Source organism: Phascolarctos cinereus, unplaced genomic scaffold, assembly GCF_003287225.1.
Source record: "Phascolarctos cinereus isolate Bilbo 61053 unplaced genomic scaffold, phaCin_HiC Scaffold_2;HRSCAF=192, whole genome shotgun sequence".
NCBI lineage: Eukaryota > Metazoa > Chordata > Mammalia > Diprotodontia > Phascolarctidae > Phascolarctos > Phascolarctos cinereus.
The window spans coordinates 211,318,354-211,340,206 of NW_027555625.1; positions in this window are offsets into that span (position 1 = coordinate 211,318,354).

Genomic DNA, 21,853 nt, shown 5'->3' on the forward strand with positions numbered 1-21,853 from the left:
CTTTATCCACTAATTCTAAGTTTTTTGTTTCTCACCTTCTTCCCCTCGACTATCACCCATGCCTGGAATGGTGTCCCTCCTTATTTCCCTTTTATAGCTTCTCTGTCTTCATTTAACTTTTAGCTAGAGTACCTTCTTCTGCAAAAAGCCTTTCCTTGTCTTCCTTAATCTGAATTCCTTACCTCAGAAATCATCCTGGATTTGTCATATATCTTGTTGATACATACTAGTTTTTGTGTTGTCTTCCTTTGGGGTCTGATGCTATTTCATTCATTGTTTTACTTTTTTTATGTGGGTTAGTTGACTTATTGACTGAAAGGACTTCTTTGACAATCAATCAATCTATATCTATCTATACACACACACACACACACATATATGTATATATACATATATATATTCATACACACATACAAATATACATATATACACATATATTCATACATACAAATAGGTATGCATATATGCCTATGCATTTTATATACATATAGACATACATGTGCATGCACATATATGTATACATATGCACATTTATGTACATACATACATATATGTATGCATACATATACACACACATATATACATACACATATGCGCTTGCACACACACACACACACACACAAACACACATACATAGAAACACTACCTTAGGAGAAGAAATGTTGTCAGCTACTACTTATGGAAGAGTGATGGCATGAAGGACAATGAAGATAATGGTGGCAAGAAATATTTAGATAAGAACATGCTAGAGAGTGGGTTTGTTTACATGGGTACAGAAATAAAAAATGCATCTGTAGAATGTATATGATGGAGAAGTTTCTTTGTTGATCTCGAAATCCTTTGCTGAGCTAAGTGGCAAATCCCTAAAGCTTGACCTTAAACATTGACCTTTACACTTCTCAGTCTTTGTTCTAATCTCAATTTGGGCCTTCCTTATTCCCCTTTCAGTATCTAGCCCTTGATCTTATGATGCATATTCTAGTTACTTTCTTATAACTATTCTATCATCAGGTTTCTGGTTCCTGTTTTGCATCAGAACATTGCTTCATCCTCTAATCTCCCCTTCACAAGATGGAGAGCACTTCCATCAGTAGTATTCAACTCACTCAATAGCAGACAATGGGTCTAGGAATAAGAGTAGAGAGGAAGATTAAAATTATACCCGAAACACCAGTGAAACAAGAAAAAAAATTCTAGATAAGCATTTGAGATTTTGGTTTCTGAGACTTTTTTTTCTAGTTGGAAGTATAAAGAATATCTTTCTTTACCAGAGTAGCCTCCATTGATTTCCCAGGTAGTGTTGTGTATAATGGGAAGTTACATACCTGAGTGATTGGACTTTAGGTCTAAGCAAATAGAACAACATGGCCTCTTCTTGACCCCTACTATCTGAACCAAGAAGGATTATAACTTTTACTTGGTACAGGCTCTATATCTTGTTTTGCTCCACATCTTGTGGATCTGAACCAAACACAGAACAAGTTGTAGCAGTTTCCTTATTCTGTGTGCTCTGTGGGAAGCAAGGTGGAGGGGGGGGGAACTTCAATCAAGAAAATCATGATGGAAAAAGTGAAGCAAATGAAGAAAAATACAAACCCTGTAGTGACTATTTCATAGAAATTTTTTTCCTCATGGAAAAGTTTCGATAAAACTCAATTACAGAGTCTGACAGGTTCTGGATCCACATACAGTACAATTTTCTAAAAATAAGACTTATCCAGATGTGGAATGGACTGATATAAGAGTTCATTGTGTAGTTTATCTCTCACTCAATGTCTTCTGGGAGAGTCTCTACAAAAACTTTCCAGCTATGTTAGTGAGTAGATAATTGCTCAGGAGATGGAATGACCTTTAAGTTCAAGAACCAGTACTGATGGTTGAATGTTCAAAGAGGCAAACTTAGGCTTTAGGTCATGGAAACAAACAACTTGCTAATAGTTAGAACTATCACTAAATGAAATGGGCTGCCTCAGAAAGTATGAGATCCTCTTTGGATATCTTCAACCAAAGGCAAGTCTATTATAATGGAGATTCTTTTATGATATGGGTTAAACAAGATGGCTGCTGACACCTTTTCCAAATCCCAGATTCTGTAGTTCTGTAACTGACCCTTCCAGCTGAGATATTCAGTGATTGGATAGTTACAGCTGCTGAAAAGAACATGCTTCCCTTCATTTAAAAAAATGCATAAGTGTGAAAACAGCTATCATTCAGTAAGCTCTACTCAAGCTTACATTAATATTTAAAATGTTTTATATTTTTATCAAGACCATCAAAAACACTCATTGAGCTTTAATTTATATATATTCTGTGCTAAGTGCTTTCCTAAAAAGGTTCATTTGAGAAATATTATTTTTTAGTGTTGACCATTTGATAGGCACTGTGGGGCTATTGGGATGAAAAAAGAAACAGTTCCTACTTGCATTGTAACCACAGTCTAATAAAGGATATAAAACCTGTATTCACATACATTTAATACAAAGTAGAATTCAAGAGGTCAAGAAGATGTAAAAAGCATTTTAATTTAATTCACTTCAAAAGTATTCATTAAGCTACTACTTTGTTTAAGCTTCAAGAATCAGGATCTAAAAATACAAAAGTGAAAACTCTGTTTAAGGATCTGACATTCTATGGATAGAATACAACATGTACAAAAATAAACATAAAGTAAAAAAAGTTTAAGAAAGCTAGAATGCTAATAACTCAAGGGTACTATCTGAGATGTGCTTTAAAGAAACTATGGATTTTATAAGTAGAAGGTGAAGGTAAAGTTTATTCCAGTTCTAGGTCATGGAAGCTGGATATAGAATGTTGTGTATGGGAACTAGGCAGGACGCAGTTGCCTGAAATGAAGAGTGTAGGAAGCAAAATAATACAATTGGAATAAAATTGGAAAGAAAGGTTTTTGATTATGATTGGTTTAAATTACCAGGAGGGAATTGATTTTGTATTGTGCTTCAATCTACACTCAAGAGCTCATCAGTTCTCTCTCTCTGGATGTGGATAGCATTTTTCATCATGGGTCCACTGGAACTGTTGTGGATTGTGTATTGGTCAGGGTAGCTATGTCTTTCATAGTTGATCATTTTTTCAACACTGATAATGTGTACAAAGTTCTCTTGGTTCTACTCATTTCATTTTACGTTAGCGCATATAAGTTTTCCCAGTTATTTTTTTTTTCTGAAACCACACCCTTCATCATTTCTTATAGCACAATAGTATTCCATTGCAATCATACACCATAACTTATTCTGTCTTTTCCCAAATGATGAGTATCCCTTCAGTTTTCTTTTTTTTCCTTTTTCTTTCTTTTTTTTTTTTTGTACCACAAAAGAGCAGCTATAATTTTTGGTACATATATGTCCCTTTTTTTCTGACATATCAGGGTTACACACCTAATAGCAGTATTGCTGGGTCAAAATGTATATATATATAGTTTTATAGTCCTTTGGATAGAGTTCCAAATTGTTATTACACCAGTTCACATCTCTACCTACAATACATTAATGTACCAACTTTTTTTGTTTTACAAGCCCTTCAGAATTTGTCATTTCCCTTTATTGTTATGCTAGCCAATGTGATGAGTATGAGGTAATATCTTAGTGTTGTTTTATTTTCATTTCTTTAATTATTAGTGATTTGGAACATTTTTATAAGAATATTGATAGCTTTGATTCCTTCTTTGAAAATTTCCTGTTCAAATCCTTTGACCATATAGCAATTGGAGAATAGCTCTCACTTATTTTCTATATATTTGGTTCAATTTGTTATATATTTGAGAAATTAACCCTTTGTTAGGGAAACTTAGAGTATTTTCCTCTCATTTTCCTGCTTTCCTTCTGATTTTGGCTGCAATGATTTGGTTTTTTGTTCAAACCCTTTTTAATTTGATGTAATCAGAATTATTTGTTTTACCTCCTGTGATCCCCTCTATTTGGTCATTAATTGTTCCCTTATCCAGGGATCTGACAAAAAACTTCTTCCCTATGCTTCCCTAATTTGCTTAAGGTCTCACCCTTGTTTTCAAAATCATGTACCCATTTTAAGCATATATTAGTATATGTTACAAGATTCTGGTTTATACCTAATTTCTGCCAAACTGCTTACTAATTGTCCTAGTATTTTTTGTTGAATACTGACTTCTTTCCTCAATGGTTTGGATTTGGGGGTTTATCAGACAGTAGATTATGGTGATCACTAAGTCATGTATTGTGAACGTAATCTAATGATCAACCACTCTATTTCTTTTACAGTTGTTCAGTAGTATCAATCTTGTCTTACTCTTTATGACCCAATTTTGGGGTTTTCTTGGCATAATACTGGAATGGTTTGACATTTCTTTATCATACCATTTTATAGATGAGGAAACTGAGCCAAACAAGGTTAAGTAACTTGCCCAGAGTCATAAATCTAGTGCCTGAAGCCAGATTGGAACTTAGGTCTTCCTGACTCTAGTCTTGGCAGTCTATCTGCCGTACCACCTAATTGCCTGATCTTATCTTATTCAGAAGATTGCTTTACCAATTACTACTCTGCATCATAGTTTGAGATCTGGCACTACTGGGGCACTTTCCTCCACTTTGTTTTTCATTGATTAACTTTGAAAAATCTTAAAGACCTCTATAAATGCTAGCCAATATTATTATTACAAAGAGAATGAGAGAGTTTAGGAGAAAGGACACATTGTGTATGCCCTTTGAAATTTGAATTGATTTTAGATATGCTGATTTTATTGGTCTTGATGCAGACAGCTGGTTAATGAAAATAAGGATTTCCTTCTGTGGTCAAGGAGAAAATCATCATTGTCCATAAGATATGAGATTAAAGCTAGGTAGCAATTGATTGACTAGGAGAAGAGGGAGGGATTGAAAAAAAAAATTGGGGAACTCAATCCCATGACAAAAAAAAAGAGAATGGCATAAGGTCAAATAATAATTTGTTGTAATCAGAGAACAAAATATCAGTTTTCATGATCTTAGAGGAAGAAATGTGAAAAGTGCCAATAAGTTCCAAAGTGTAGCCATAATTATGGGTGACTGCAATGGAATGAGATGAAAGGGCATTTAAAATAGGAAGCTAAGAAATGGTGAGGCCTGTATGCTAAAGCACCATCACCATGAATGATGAAAATACTCAACATGATGTCAGTGGTTGGGATGAAAAGGAGAAAAAATGCTGAATTAATTATGGAAGGCAAACTATTGCTTTCCAGGATCCAACAGTCTAAAAAAGAAAATAATAAATACGTGCAGATGGACACTTACACTAAGAATTCTAAGAAAGCATTGATCGATCTGTCATACATGGCAAATTTTCTGTTTCCCTCATTTTCATTTAAAAAAAAAAAGTATCTGAATTCTAAATTGTGTCCTCCACTTAGGAGATGCTCATGCTACATTTTCTTCTCATGAATAAATATAAAAATAATTAGAAATGAACAGTCCAATGGTCCATTTTTAGTCTATTAAGCCAGTTAAATCCACTTGATACAAAGAAAATTGCTAATTATTGAAGTGATGCAAATAAATCCTTGAGAAAACAAGTAACCACTATTCCTGGCATGTTTGCTAAACTAATAGACATTACAAGATGTGCTCTTGTGGCTCAGGAGAGATTGAGCTTCTTTTAAATTCAATACCCTCCTCTTTCTGTGAAGCTATTGCAGAGTGAGATGGAGTACAAAGCAAGGCACTGTTCAGCATCCTATTTAATGTAGTCAGTGAGAGGATGCACAGGGCATTCTAATAAAGACTCAGTATGTTGGAATAGAAACTTTTTATAATTTAGTGGCACTTGAGGCCACTCTAACCTCTTACTGGCTGTAGACACTTGATGAATCTCTCAAAATTAATCCAGTGTGATAATGGATACAGAGCTAGTCCAGAAGACTTGAATTCAAGTCTTATCTCTGAAAAATAGCAGATATGACCCTTGGAAATTCACTTAAACTCTAAGCACCAGAAGCAACTTTCTAAAATTGTCATGGAGAAGGCAGTGACCTATATGATCAGAGGAAGTTTCCTCACTTGAAGTTCCCTATACTGACAAAACCACAGGTTTGGAGAAAAAAAATAGCATAGCAGACCTTTTCATATTCATGTAGTGCTTTTAGGCTTACAAAGAACTTTGGTCATAAAAATCATGTGAAATAAATATAGAGAGCAATACATAGATACAGATATAGATATAGACATAGACATAGACATAGACAGACATAGACATAGACATAGACATAGACAGACATTGATATAGATATAGATATAGATATAGATATAGATATAGATATAGATATAGATATAGATATAGATATAGATATAGATATAGATATAGATATAGATAGATATAGATATGGATATAGATAGATATAGATATAGATATATAGATATAGATATAGATATAGATATAGATATAGATGTAGATGTAGATGTAGATGTAGATGTAGATGTAGATGTAGATGTAGATGTAGATGTAGATGTAGATGTAGATGTAGATGTAGATGTAGATGTAGATGTAGATGTAGATGTAGATGTAGATGTAGATATAGATATAGATATAGATATAGATATAGATATAGATATAGATATAGATATAGATATAGATATAGATATAGATATAGATATAGATATAGATATAGATATAGATATAGATATAGAAACAACCTTTGGAAGGGTGTGATTTATTAATGGCCTTTACCTTCTACATTCTCTCTTGTTAATCTCTACAGGTTTAAGCTATCTCTTCAGCATTGCAGTTTGCCTATTGGGTGTTTTTAATTGGATGTTTCAGAGATATCTTAAAATTGTCATACCCAAAACTGAAATCGTTATCTTTCCTCCAACCCCCTCCCCAACTCCCCTTTCCAAAATTCCCTATTTCTGTTGAAAGTGACACCTTCTTGCAGGTGTAGAATCTTGGTATTACCCTGGGTTTCTCACTTTCTTTTACTCCTTATAACTAATCACTTGACATATCATGCTTTTTCTACTTTCTCATCTTTCACTTTTGACCCCTTCTGTTCACTTACATAGGTAACATCTTAATTTAGGCTTACATTGTCTCTTTAATAGATTACTGCCACGTTTGGCATGGCAATAAGTATCATTGTCTAATTTTCCTTACAGGCTTGTCTCTCTCCACTTTAGGACAATCTATATGTTCCTGTCAAAGTAATTTTCTTTAAGAGCATATTTGACCATATGGGTCCCCTACTCAGTCAAATGCAGTGACTTCTTATTGCCTCTAGGATTAAATATGAACATCTTTGTTTAGATTTAAAGAAGTGTGCAAGTATGCCCTAACTGATCTCTCCAGACTCATTGGATATTACTCTTCCTCTTGAACTCAGCAATTCAGCCAAAGTTTCTTTCTTTCTCTTCTTTACAAATGATATTCACTCTGTCTCCTATTTGTGTGACTTTTCCATGGCTGTCCCACATGTTTCACATTTATTCTTTCCTTACCTCTGATTCAGCTTCCTTCTTCCTTTAGTCACGGCTGAAGCACCATCTTTTTCATATACTTTTTTCCTGATTCACTAAACTGCTAGTACTGCCTTTCCAACTACCTTATATTTAAATACTTTGTATATATTTGTTTCTTATTAATTTAATTTTATACTCTCTCTCTCTCTCTCTCTCTCTCTCTCTCTCTCTCTCTCTCTCTGTCTCCTCCATTAGAATGTAAACTACATAAGAATAAGGATTGTTTCATTCTTTGCATTGTATCAGCTGCACCTAACACTGTCCTGGCACATAAAAGGACTGAATAAAACCTGCTTATGTGTTGGTTGATTGATTGTGAAAGGAAAACAAGCAGTGACTGCCAGTGCAGAACAAAACATTAACCCTTGTCTTCTGATTCGAAGGCTGGGGCTCCTCAGACACAAAGATTTTATGCAAAATAATAAATTGAAAATAGTGAAAATCAGGGTTTAGAATATGTTGACAGTGCTTTTTCTTTCTTTTTTTTGGGGGGGAGAGAAACAAAAAGAGATAGCATGAATTTGCATATGTTATCTGTTGTGATATATTGAAAGCATATTCAACTAGGTATTTATATGATCATCAGATGTTAGATTTACAACTAGGAGAGAGCTCAGAAGCCAAGTAGCCCAACACCTTTATTTTACAGGTGAAGAAATTGAGACCTAGAAATGCTAAGGAACTTAGCCAAGACTTCAGAGGTGGAAAGTTATACTTTAAACTTCACTCTGCTGGTACTTAGTTAAATGACCTTTGGTAAGCCCCTTCATCACTCTTCAACTTGGTTTTCTCACCTATCCATGAAAAATATCTTTCATTTCTATAGCTTCACTTCTATCTCTCTACAAATGAAAAAAGGGAAAGGAAAGGGAATAAGCATTTATATAGAACCTACTATGTTGAAGGTACTAGGCTAAGTGTTTTACAAATACTTTTTCATTTGATCCTCACAAAAACCCTGTAAGTTAGTAGCTGTTATTATTCCCATTTTACAATGATGCAAGAGAGATTAAGTGACTTGCCCAGGGTCACAGAACTAAGAAATGTCTGAAGCCAAATCTGAACTAAGATATTCCTGCAAAATTGACAGTTTCACCTTCAGGGGTCACTCAGAACTCCGGGATTGTATCTCCAACTCTTTTCTAGACATTTTCAACTGAATGTACTACTAGACCTTAAATTCAATATATCACCAAACCTGACTTCCTTAACTTATTCCCCCAAACCTAGACTTCCATTTTAGCTACTTTTTTTTCTCCTGGTGGGTCATATTATTCCTTATCAATAGGTTGGCACTACTATCCTCACATTCACCCACGATCATAACCTCAATTCTTCTTATCTCTCTCTCACTCCACATCTAATAACTTGCAAAATGTTTGGAATTTGGTATCAGCAACACTTTCATATTTACTACCTTCTTTTCTATCCCATTGCAACAATCTTGGTTCATGCCTTCTTTTCTTCTAAACTATGCTATTGTTACATACTACAAACTAGTCTTTCCATTTGCCATTTTAACTCTACTTTAATTCGTCCTTCATGCCAATGATTCATCTTTCTAAATACCCCTAAAATCATTCTTGGTCTCAACATACCTTCAGTGGCTGGCCATTTCTTAAAGGGTCAGGTATAAACTTTTGATCCTGGTATTCAAAGCTGCACTAGAATCTGCCTTCAATCTACCTGTCCAAACTTATTTCATATTATCATCCCTCTTTAATGTTTCAGCAAAATTGGATGATCATTCATCCTGTCCTTGTTAAGTGAACACTTTTGTCTCTGATCCTTAGCTTACCATAGCTACCATTCCCAGAAAGACTCCCTGCCATCTCTATCTGTTGGGCCTATCCCTTATGTCCTTACTCAGCTACCAATATTTATCTATAAATACTTCCCTGATTCCCCTAGTTGAATGTTATTTCTCCCTCTTGAAAATTCTTAGTAATTTACCTAGATAGGCATTGTGGAATGGTGGCCAGAAAGATGGCTTCAGTGTCAGCATGATCTGGCTTTCAGTCCTGCTTCTGATATAAACTGGCTGTATGACCCCAACTAAATAAGTCATTTAACTTCTCAGTATTTTAAGAAATTCGATGTGGTTATAAATTGTATAGAAAGTACTACCCTACATTGGTAGATATTTCTTCATCTAGAAGTTCCCAATACCAATGAAATAACAAGTTTGGTTTCTATGCCCGTTATAGTCTTTATCCCTGGTCCTGTCCTTATGCTTATCCCTATCCCTGTCCATGTTGCTAACCTCCTTTTTCTCCTACTTTTCCTTTGTATTTATAGCAATTTGTTCTGTAGCATAATTATTTGTGGTATCTGTTTATTTGCCAATTTGGTCCTTAAATTCTCTGAGAATATAGGTTTTTTTTTTTTCATACATGCCATTTTATCCTCAGTAACTAATACTGTTCTTTGCATAAGGTAGTTGCTTAATGAATTTGGAATTGAACTACTCTGAACTGAAAGAGAGAAAACTAAAAAAGCAATGATGTCCCGTCCTGGACTAGTGATCAATAGATTTGATGCCACATATTCCACTTTGTGTTCAAATTTCAAATTATTCCTTTGAAAGTTTAATATAAGAGCATGAACCACATCATCAGAATTATTTCCATAACAGATATGAGTTACTGGCAGTTTATAGGTAAGAAACATTTAATTTTAATCATGAGGTCCATCTGCATTAGACTTAAGAATTTGATTTGTTTTATGTCATTTGAAATGAAACACTGAAAAATGTTTTGTCATTTTGTCTTATGCCACCTGGGAATTCACATTAACTTGATTATTCAGGAAAGAACTCAATTAGTAGAGTAGTTGGGAGGTAATACCTAAATCAAAGGAAAGAACACTACAACTAAAGGTACCAGACATTGGTTCAGATCATGGCTGTGCTCATTAATACATGTAAGACTTAACCTCTCATTCTCATCTATACAATGAGGAAATTGGACTAGAAGGTCTCTAAGTTGTGATTTAGCTCTCATCCTATGATGCTCTTTTTAATCCTTTGCAGTTTTTAGGACTTATCAGAGATATCATTGAATTGTCAATTTCTTAACAGATCAATATTTTGGAAATAAATCTATATATCTATATAATTTTATTTATATGTGCATATGTGTATACATACACAGAGACACAGAGAGACAGTGAGAGAGAGAGAAACAGTGAGAAAGAGAGAGAGAAAATGAGAGAGACAGAGAGAGAGAGAAAGAGAGAGAAAGAGAGAGAGAGAGAGTCAGTGCTAATAGAGCAGGGAATGAAAAAGATGACAGACAAAGAGTGAATCAGCCCCTAAATACTTTAATATAAAGTTGTCTAGAGCATAGTTTTATTTTGCCTGGATAGAGTGCTGGGAGTAAGGTCAGAAGAGCTGGTTTCCAGGTCTGACTCTACCTTCTGTTTGCTAAGTTGTGTGTTCCTACACAAGTGTCTTCTAAGTAGTATCAGTAAAATAGGTAAAAAATAATCTGGCAGAGTTGTTGTGAGCAAAGCACTAAGCAAAAGATAAAGTATGACTTAAATTTGGAGTTATTTATTATTGCTATCATGATTCATGAATTTAATCTTTGCTGATGTTTCAAATCTGTATCACAAAAGAAGAAAAGAGTGGTCCAAGATGTCTCTCACATTTACTTAGAGACATTACTTAATATACCACAAAAACAAGGTAAAATGGGCAGGACAAAGAAACTATAAGCATAACAGATAAGATTAACCCCCACCCATTCCCCCCCCCAGGCCTAAGAAAGTACCTGTTAATCCACAAAATGTTTATCAGGATTATAATGGAGATAGTGGATACTCAATAAGTAAATGCTGAATTGATTTGGATGTTTGTTAAATCCATAGTAACTACCCCTGCTTTTTTCTTTCTGGTGAAATTTTTACTTTCCTTTTAGGTTGGTTCTAATTTACTACATACCAGAGCTCATTTACATTGCAGTGGAGAGTATATTCATGAGAGTAAAAATAATAATAATAATAATAAAAGATTGTCAATTATAGGCAAAAAAAATAGTCATTTCCTGAGCTGCAACCTTTCTCCACTCATTCCAAAGGAATCTAAAGCAATTTACAACTGCTATAAACTTGGGGTGTGTTCCACTTTTATTTTTCATATATATATGCCTTTTTAAAGTTCAGTTTTAGGTGACAAAGCAAAAATATATATCTTTCTAATACAGAGAAATGATTGATAATCTGGAATTCATTGTACAAAAATAAAGATGTCTACACTGCTATTTCTCTCTCATTAATTATATTAATTAAGGACCAATCACATCTATATTCAACCTGTTTATGGCTTGACTTGCTGATCACAGTTAGTACATGTGAGTAAACAACCTACCATTTGAGTTTTCTTGATTCTTTGGCTTTTGAATATATGTGAATACAAATGGTCATTTTCACCTTTAGCATTCATCTCAGGCTTCTGAATACAACTTCAGGCCTGAAACCTTATCCCAGTCTTAACAGCCAAAAGTTGAAAAAAGGTCCAAATATTATAAGTTAGCAGTCAACTTCTTATAACACCCTGGTAGCAGCCCTAGCCTTTTTACCAATCCCTATGGATAAAGATTCAGGGTGCTGGCTTTAATAAGAAGGGACAATGTCACCCATTTCTATGGGTCTCAATCTTGTCTTACTAACTGCGTGACTTAGAGCAAGTCCTTTACCATGCTGGGTTCCAATTTCTTCATCCTTAAATTTGGGAGGTTGAACTATATGATCTATATAATGTCTCAATTACTTTCTAGTTCAACACCTTTAATCCTGTCATCTTTTAGTGGAGACGGAAGAGCTTCTTCCCCCCTAGAGAATATAATAGAGAAAATGGTAGGATTAAAGCGTAACCCAAATATGAAGTCCCACTCATCCTTTTGTGACAGGGTTTATAAAGAGAAACTAGAAGCATAGATCTACCTCCCTTATTTAAACAGAGCCAAGTATGATAAATGTGCTCTATAGTAACTGGGAATACGGACATGAGTGCAGGTTTATTGAAACACTAATCTTCCTGACCTAGAGACAGGTTGGAAAAATGGGATGGTGAGGGACATTTGGTAAAGACTATTCAGAATACAAAGTGGTTGTTTTAATTATGAAACTGATATTTTTAAAGGCTTTGCAATGTTTCCTTCGATGAAAGAATTCATGGAAAATTTTGCTTAGAACGCAAGAAAATCTGATTGTCAAGGGAGAGATTATTTTGTGATATGAGGGATGAGGTCATACTCATTACAAAGTATAGAGTCAGAATCATTCTTTAAAGGCACAAGGATCTGACAGGCTTCTCTTGTGTAGGAAGTATTAGTTCTTATTCCTGGTCACATTAGAAAAGGAGAGTGGCTTGACAATGATAGCAGTGCAGGAGCATCAGGGCTCTGCCTGAATTAATTTGAAGTCCTCTTCTAAAGTACTATTATCTTCCGTTACTACACAGAAACTTGATTGTGCTAATAATGCATGCCCAGCTTTTCAAGAGACATGTAGCAAGACAAGAGAAAAAAAGATTCCCAGAAAAGTAATAGGATGCTGAAGAAAATAACCAAAGCAGTCATACTGGACTTCATTCACTCATTGCTTCATGACATTCAGCCACCATTTATTAAGTTCCTGGTCAGTGTCTACTATGTAAGGAAGTGGGACACACTGAATGGAATACTGAGTTTGGAGTCAGAACACTCTGAGATCAAATCCCACATCTCACCCTAAGCAAGACTTAGCAAATGACTTAACCTCTCTGAGCTTTGGACACATTTCTAAAACTAGACATTAAGGATAGGCTGGATAGGCTGTATTGTAAGGAGAGGATCTCTGCAATGAAGAGATCTCAAGTCATTGACATTAACTGATATGTATATGAATATATGTGTGTATGTATATGCACATATTTACATATAACATATATATGTATATGCAAGTCATTAAAGAAAAACAAAGAGAAAAAATATAATCACAGTATCACAGCATTGTAAGGGATCTCTGAGGTCTATAACTGATCAAGAGTCCTGTTTACACCAAGCCCAATAAGTGATTATTAAACCATTGCTTAAAAGACTTTTTTTTTTATTTTTAGGCAATTGGGGTTAAGTGACTTGCACAGGGTCATACAACTATTAAGTGTCAAGCGTTTGTTCTGAGCCAGATTTGAATTCAGGTCCTCCTGACTTCAGGGCCAGTGCGCCACCTAGCTGCCCCCCTTTTTTTCATTGTAGTATCTTTTTACTTTTTTTTTTTGTGAGGAAATAGGGATTAAGTGACTTGCTGAGGGTCACACAGCTAGTAAGTGTCAAGTATCTGAGGCCACATTTTGAACTCAGGGCCTCCTGACTCCAGGGCCAGAGATTTATTCACTGTGCCACTTAGCTGCCCCTTGCTTAAAAGATTTTGAGTGAAGGAGAACTTACTACTTTCTGAGGCAGCCAATTCAAAGATTATGTTATCTTTATTGCTATGAAATTTTTCTTATGATGGCTCTGAGATGAAAGCTAGAAAGCATTGAAAGGAACAAGACAGTAAATAACAAGGGAAAAAAAGAGCCACAGAATCACTAAGAACTTGAATGAGCAAACTTAAGCTGGAATCTAAATATTAAATTCCTTAATTATTCAAAAAGAATGGAAAAGGGAAGATAAGCTCTAGTCTTGGGATCTTGCTTTTGAAAAGGAGTGAGAGAGAAAGTTTGGAAACTACTGATGGTATATATGGCTCAAAGATGATGCATCTTTCACCAGTGAACTGTGAGGAGAGATAGACTGTAATGAATTATAACTGACTGCTTTTTAAGGCAAATTACTTGATAGAATGTATTTATATTGTGTATTTTATATGTGCATCATATATGAGATATGTGTGTGTGTGTGTGTCTGTGTGTGTAGTTTAGATATATGTATGTATGATATTTATAAGCTAGAATAATATTTTAAGACAAGTATTGAAATAAAATTGCTGCAGTTAAGAAATCATTTGGTCTAAGGAGATCAAAGTTACATTTTCACAAATGTGCACATGTATGCACATACACACACACACACACAGATGAGAAATGTAAAAAACTATCTAGTTCAATCTGCTTCATTTTATCAATGAGGAAATTAAAACCCATAGAAGTTAAATGACTTTAGAAGGATCAGACAGATAATAAGGGTCAAGGGGTAGAGTTTGAACCTGACTCCCCAAACTACAGAGATAAGAGTATTTCTTCAAACTTCTAAGCATTGTGCCAAGTTTTTCCCTTCCAATTGCTGTTCTTACAGTGGTAGGGGAAAAAGGAAGAAGGAAGGGATAGAGGCAGGATGGAGGGAGGGAGAGAGAAAGAAATGGAAGGAGGGAGGAAAGGAGGAAGGGAGAGAAGAAAGGAAGGAGAGAGGGAGGAGGATGTAATAAATGAAGAAGGAAGAAAGAAGAGAGGGAGGGAAGAAGGATAAAAGGAAGAAACGGAAGGAGGAAGGAAAGAAGGAAGGAAGGATAGGAAGAAGGAAGAAGAAAGGTAGGGAAAGAAGGAAGGAAACAAACAAAAACTTATTTAGCACTTACTGCAGGCAAGGTACTAGTACCATTATCTCATTTAATCTTTATAACAGCATTGGGATACAGGTGTTATTATCCTCATACTACATATGAGGAAATTGAAGGTGAAAAAAGTTAAATGATTGACCCATGATGACATAGTTAATAATTGTCTGAGACCCAATTTAAACTCAGGCAATAATGATAATAGTAATAGTAATGATAACTAATATTTATATAGCAACTACTATGCACCAGACACTGTACTAAGTGCTTTACAATTATGTGATTTGACTCTCACAATGACCCTGAGATATAGGTTGAAAACAGCTCCAAATAAAAAAGGCAAATCATTAATATTCAATCATCGTTTCATATTCTTTTCTCATGAAGATGATGAAAGAGAGAAAGACACACACACACACACACACACACACACACACACATAGAGAGAGAGAACAAAACTAAAAAGAAAAAGAAATTAAATCAAAAGAGGCCTCTAGTACTTCTTGAAAGATGAGATTTGGGAGTGGTCTTAGAGGTCTCTGCTGGCTCTAGACCTGTGATCTTATGACACTATTTAAGATTGATACATGCTACTGGCACAGTTTCATGCTTTTTCCATTGAAAGTCATGGAGAGGGAGGCAGAGCCAAGAGGGCAGAACGAAAGCAGGAACTCAGTGAAGCTCTCACCCAAACCCCTTCAAATACCACTAAAAAGTGACTTTGAAGAAATTCTAGAGTGATAGAACCTACAAAGAGACAGAGTGAGACAGATTGTCAATCCAAGACAACCTGGAAGGTTCACAGGAAAAGTCTATTGCAGTGGTCTAAGACAGGAGCATCTAGCGCCCACCCCTAGTTAAGGTGGAGCAGGCCTCAGGGAAATAAATGACTGCCAGCAGTGGTGGTTTCCAATCTTCTCAGACCACAGATGCCAGAGGCAATATAGAAGGACAGTGGGAGGGGTCTATCAGAACTGGGTGAAAGAGAAGCATAGTCAAGTGCAGGGCTTGCCAATAAAGCCCTGGCACCAACAAACTAGGAGCAGACCTTAGGAGTGACAGAATTGGCAGCAGTAGCAGTGGCAGCAGCAGCAGTGGTGGCAGCAAAAGCAACAGTGCTCCTAGAGCTATTAGCTCATAGACTGAATGTTTGAAAGTCACCTGTTTTAGCTTCTGGGAGCCAAGATGACAGACTAAGCAGTAAGTTATTCTCACTCTCCCTTATTGACCTTGGAAAACCCAGATAATATTGCCCTGGGGGAGGGGGGAACAGAAGGATAGCAATCCTGATCTCAGAAAAAAAGACAAAGAAATAGAGATAAGACCACACTAAACAAAACATGAATAATATCATTACCAAACATAAACACACCAAGAGTTATAGCATCAAAATGCTTAAAGGAGAAGTTCAGGGAGTTATAGAAAGAAATCGACCGCAAAACTATACTAGTGGGGGACCTCAACCTCCTCCTCTCTGAACTACATAAATCTAACCACAAAACTGGGGGAAAAAACTGACCTGGAAAATAGATCCAGGAGAGATAGATTAAGAATTGTTGGCCTACCTGAAAACTATGATCAAAAAAAAAAAAGAGCCTGGAGAGCATCTTACAAGAAATCATCAAGTAAAATTACCATGAGGCACTAGAACAAGAAGGTAAAATACCCATCAAAAGAATCCACCAATCACCTCCTGAAAGATCTCAAATTGAAAATGCCAAGGACTATTGCAGCAAAATTCCAGAATTATCAGATCAAGGGGAAAATTCTACAAGCAGCCAGAAAGAAACAATTCAAATACCATGGAACCACAGTAAGGATTATGCAGGACCTTGTAGCTTTTACATTGAAAGATTAGGGGCTTGGGATATGATATTCCATAAGGCAAAGGGGCTTGGATTACAACCAAGGATCAACTACCCAGCAAAATTGAGCATAATCTTTCAGGGGAGGAGATGGACATTCAAGAAAATAGGAGATGTCCAGACTTTCTAGATGAAAAGACCAGACCTCGAATGGAAGCAAAAGTGGGATAAAAATGTAACCAGAAAAGGAAAAAAAAACACGTTCTTCAATAAGGTAAACTTTTTACATCATTATATAGGAAGATAATAATTATAACTCCTGAGAACTTTATCTTTATAGTGACATTTAGAAGGGATATACACAGACAGAGGTGAGGGTGTTAATGTTGACCTTGATGTGAAGGCATAAAATCTAATGAAGTGGTGAAAAGGAGCTGTAATGGGAAAAGAGGAAAGAAGAAGGCAGAAAAGGGTAAATTAAACTAAAATTACATCACATGAAGTGGCACAGAGACACATTAGAGCAGAGGAAAAGAAGGGAGGGAAATGGGGATAGTTTGAACTTTACTCTTATCAGATTTGGTTCAAGAAGGGAACAACATACTCAGATATAGAAATCTAACTTAACATATAAGCAGTAGGAGGGGAAAGGGAAAGGGAAAGGGAAAAGAAAAGGTAAAGGGGACAGAAGGGAGGGAAGAAGTAGTGAGGGAAAAGAGAAAGAAAAGGGAGTGGGTGGATTGAAGGGAAAGCAGATTAAGGTAGGCAGTGGTCTAAAGCAAAACTCTAGTGAGAAGAGAAAGGGAGAAAAAGAAAAAGAAAAGCATACATGGGTGGAGGGAATAGTTTGGAGAGAAAGACACAGATAGTAATCATAACTGGGAATGTGAACGGGATGAACTCTCCCATAAAACAAAAGTGGATAGCAAAATCAATTAAAATTCATAATCCCACAATACGTTATTTACAAGAAACACATTTGAAGGAGCCAAGATGGCAGAGTAAAAACAGTGACTTGCTTCAGCTGTCCCCCAAACCCCTCCAAATACCTGTAAAAAATGGCTCTAACCAAATCCTAAAGCAACAGAACTCACAAAAACATGGAAAGAAACAAATTTCCAGCCCAAGACAACCTTTTATTGGAAAGGTCTATCCCACTGGGTGGAGAGAGAAACACAGTTCAGCTAGGGCAGGCAGGTAAAACAGGCCTCAGAGAAGCTGGAGCAAGCCTCAGAGGACTGAATCACAGGCAGCTGTGGCAGTTTCCAGACTTTTCAACCCACAAACACCAAAGAGAACCTAGAAGGTCAGTAGGAAAAGTATGCGTCCATTGTGAGAGAGAAGCTCTATCCCAGCCCCACTTCCTGGTACAGTCCCCAGGCAGCAGGCTGGTGGCTGCTTCCTCAGCTTCTAGCCCACAAACTGAGGGGGAATTCAGTGGCTGATTAGGGATTTCTTTGCTGGTGCTGAGGCAGGATTCTCTTGCTTTGACCTTGCTTGGATCTACGTCATAGTCCTGGGCTGTGGTGCTGGGACTAGGAGGACCTTGTAGTGGCAGTGAGGAGAGAATCCTCCCCACAGTTCCAAAGCAGAAAAGAATGCTTGTGGTCACTTGTAGACCAGAGCACAGGCCAGGAAAGGAGTAAACACATCACCCTTGATCATACCACCTTGGAATAACTGAAAATTTATAGGTCCCTATAAGTATCTCTGAAAACAGCTACACAAAACCCCTGAAACTTGGGACAGTACATTCTTATACTGGAAGCAGACCCCTACCTTAACAAAGAGTTTATAACTCAAGAAATTGGCTGGGATCATGAGCAAACTTCACAAAAAAAGTCAGACCATAGAATCTTTCTTTGGTGACAAAGAAGATCAAAACATACAACCAGAAGGCAACAAAATCAAAGCTTCTACATCCAAAGCCTCCAAGAAAAATATGAATTGGTCCCTGGCCATGGAAGAGCTCAAAAAGGATTTTGATAAGGAAGTAAGAGAAGTAGAGGAAAAACTGGGAAGAGAAAAGAATGATGTAAGAAAATCATGAAAAACAAGTCAACAGCTTGCTAAAAGACACCCAAAAAATATTGAAGAAAATAACACCTTAAAAAATAGCCTATTCCAAATGGCAAAAGAGGTGCAAAAAGGCAAATGTGGAGAAGAGTACATTAAAAAGCAGAACTGGCCAAATGGAAAAGGAAATCGAAAAGCTCACTGAAGAAAATACTTTCTTAAAAAATAAAATGGAGCGACTGGAAGCTAGTGACTTTATGAGAAACTAAGACATTGTAAAATAAAACCAAAAGAATGAAAAAATAGAAAACAGTGTCAAATATCTCATTGGAAAAACTAGCCTACAAATAGATCCGGGAGAGATAACTGAAAAATTTTTGGAGTATCTGAAAGCTATGATCAAAAAAGAGCCTAGATATCATCTTTCAAGAAATTATCAAGAAAACTACCCTAATGTTTTATATATAGAGGATAAAATAGAAATTGAAAGAATTCACAGATTACCTCCTGAAAGAGGTCCCCAAAGGAAAACTCCTAGGAATATTGTAGCCAAGTTTCAGAGTTCCCAGGTCAAGGAGAAAATATTGCAAGCAGCCGGAAAGAAACAATTCAAGTATTGTGAAAACACAATCAGGATAACACAAGATTTAACAGCCTTTATATTAAGGGTCCAGAGGGCTTGGAATTAATTTTCTGGAGCTCAAAGGAGATAGGATTACAACCAAGAATCACCTGCCCAGCAAACTTGAGCATAATCTTTCAGGGGAAAACAAAATGGACATTCAGTGAAATAGGGGACTTTTGAGCATTCTTGATAAAAAAGACCAGAGCTGAATAGAAATTTGACTTTCAAATACAAGACTCAAGAGGAACATGAAGCAGTAAACAGGGAAGAGAAATCATAGGAGACTTATTAAGGTTGAACTGTTTACATTCCTGCATGGTAAGATGATATTTATAACTCATGAGACCTTTGTCAGTGTTAGGGTAGTTGGAGGGAAAAAATATACATATATATGTATGTAAAGATAGATAGATAGATAGATAGATAGATAGATAGATAGATAGATAGATAGATAGATAAATAGAGGGCACAGAGTGAGTTGAAGAAGAAGGGGTGATATCTAAAAAATAAAATTAAGGGGTGAGAGAGAATTACACTGAGAGAAGGAGAAAGGGAGAGGTGGAATGGGGTAAATTATCTCACATAACACAGACAAGAAAAGGCTTTTACAGTGGAGGGGAAGGGGAAGGAAGGTGAGAGGGAATGAGTGAATCTTATTCTCATCAGATTTAGCTTGAGGAGAGAATAACATACACACTCAACTGGGTTTGGAAATCTCTCTTACCCTACAAGAAAATGGGGGGGAGGGGACAAGAGAGTAGGGGGTTCATAGAAGGGAAAGCAGACTGGGGGAGGGGGTAATCAGAAGCAAACCCTTTTAAGGAGGGACAGGGTAAAAAGAGAGAATAGAATAAATGTAGTGGGGGGGGCCTGGATAGGATTAAGGGAAATATAATTTGTTTTTCACAACATGACTACTATGGAAGCATTTTGTATGACTACACTTCCATAACTTGCATTCTCAATGAGTGTGGGTGGGGAGGGAGGAAGGGAGAAAATCTGGAAGCCAAAGTTTTAAAAACAAATGTGAAAAATTGTTCTCTCATGCAAGTGTTAAAAAAGATATACAGGAAATGGAGTATATAAATCTATCCTGCCCTACAGGAAAATTGAAAGGGAAGTGGATAAGAGAAGGGAAGGGATAGAAGGGAAGGCAGATTGGGGAAGGGGTATTCAGAATGCATGCCATCTTGGGGTGGGGAAGGGAGGAGATGGGGAGAAAATTTGGAGCTCAAAATCTTGTGGAAGTGAATGTTGAAAACTAAAAATAAATAAATTAATGTCAAAAAATAAAAAAAAAGAAACACATTTGAAACAGAAAACAGGGGTAGCAATGCTGATCTCAGAAAAAGCAAAAATAGATCTAATTTAAAGAGATAGGTAAGGAAACCACATTCTGCTGAGAGGCACCACAGACAATGAATTACTGAACATAAATTCATCAAGTGTTATAGCTTCTAATTTCTTAGAGGATAATTTCAGGGAGCTATTGGAAGAAATAGACAGCAAAACCATAAAGTCTGAATGCAGATCTGAAGCATACTTTTGCTTTTTTTTTCTTGTCTTTTGTTCTGTTTCTGTTTCTTCTTGTTGTTCTTCCCATTGGTTCTAATTCTTCTTTACAACATGACTAATGTGAAAATATCTTCAGTAGGAATGCATATATAGAGCCTATATCAGATTGCATGCCATCTTGGAGAGGGAAGAGAAGGAGGTGGAAAAAATTTTAAACTCAGAAGCTTATGGAAGTGAATGTTGAAAATTAAAAATAAATAAATTAATAAAAAATTCTGTCAAAAAAAGTAAGAAGGTCAGGGTGGGTTCACTACATATTTCATGCAATCATAGAATCTCTGTTGGAAGTTTTCTAAGAAGTCTAAGTGAGCACAGTCCTGAACTTGGAAGAATTGAGTTCAAATTCTGCCTCAGACGTTAATTAGATTAATTAGGTATACGACTTGGGCTATGCATTTAAGCTACCTGGGTCGCTTTCCTCAACTATAATTATTTACTCCTGTGAAGTCACATTGCCCAAATCATATTTAACCAAGAAGGCTCTCAACAATATGTTGTAGTGATCATCTAGGCTGACTTTATGACCTCTACTTAGGGAGAACTTTACTGAAACAGTTTCTTCCCCTTTGAGATAGTTATAGTTGCTAGGACATTATCCTCACACACCAGATTGAAATATTTCTCTTTCAATTTTTCCTAATTCTGCCCACTGAAGTCAAGAGGAACAAGTTGCATCACTCTTCAATAAGACAACCTTTTAAATACTTGGAGACATTATTCTCCAACTAAGTTTTCTTTTCTCTAGGATTATCTTCATCAATTCATTAAAAATGATCCTTAGGGTATGCTTAGCCTTGTCAATGTGTGGATAT